Below are 1,228 nucleotides of genomic sequence, written 5' to 3' on the forward strand. Positions count from 1 at the left end.
ATGTGGAAGTTACATTACAAAGGGATAAATTTAGACTTAAAATAATGAAATACCTCCCAACAATTAGAACTATACAGAAATATAATGCATTTATTCGGGAGTCAGTTTTCTTCTCATAAAGCTTCAATGAGCAAAAATAAAGCATGCTATTGGAAGGGTTCAATTCTAAGGTATACAAAGGATACATGGCCAATTCTAAGATGCTGTACTTTCTATTCTAAATGTTAGACTCTTCTATGTGTATGTGGTATTCTCTGAATTATTTGTATGCCAATTGTATCCTATTTTCAAAATTTCTGGTATATATTCTTGACTGATTTTTTTTATTCTGTTGAAACTTTTTATCACATTTTGGAGTAGTTGTTTAAGTACCCTTTTAAGAATTTTGAGGCATTTGGTTATTTTTTTCAAATTGGTATTATTATTTTTAGATGTAATATAGAGAGTCTTCTCTATATTACATCTAAAAACAATTTCCAAAGTCCTAATAGTCTCAGTAAAAAGCTGATTTGATTTGAGTTGAAAATTGATGATCAAACTAAATGAGTAATATATAAAATAATTAAATCAAATTTACCAAAAAGAATAAAACTATAAATGCCTATGTGCAATTTTTATTAGAATTGGTAATTCTAACAGCAAATTTTTCCCCTGATCTCAGTTTAGTCAACCAAAAGTTTTTCACTTTCTTATTGACAGAAACTCTGACATTCAACTCATAAGCACCATAATAGCCTTCAGAATGTTGACTGTTCATATTAGCACTAGAACACTTAATTTAGAAACTGTCCTAATTTAAGAAAGTTCCACTTTTACCTAAACTAATGTAATCAAATAAGGTCTAAATGCCTTATTTGAATCAATCTATGAAGACAGTAGTAAATATTACAGAATCTTCTTTAAATCACACAATATAATCACACATAATTAGGTTAATATGTAGGAACAAGATCTTTAATTATTCTACATGGTGTTAAATTCCTTCTAATTTGGCCAAGAAAAGTATACTGTGATTGACAGAAAGATGCAGTCATTCCTCTTGAGGCTATGCATATATATATATAAGCATAAGCCATTTCAGGAGTTCTCTGGTCCAGCAGTGAAAACTCCGAAGCTTGCATTGAAAAGCTAGACCTTTATACTTCCCCTAGAAAGCATTAAGTTTGGAGATCAGAGGAAGTATATTTGAGATAGATAAATGAAGAGAAACAGTCATTTGAAGAGGGGG

Source organism: Monodelphis domestica, chromosome 2 (assembly GCF_027887165.1).
Source record: "Monodelphis domestica isolate mMonDom1 chromosome 2, mMonDom1.pri, whole genome shotgun sequence".
NCBI lineage: Eukaryota > Metazoa > Chordata > Mammalia > Didelphimorphia > Didelphidae > Monodelphis > Monodelphis domestica.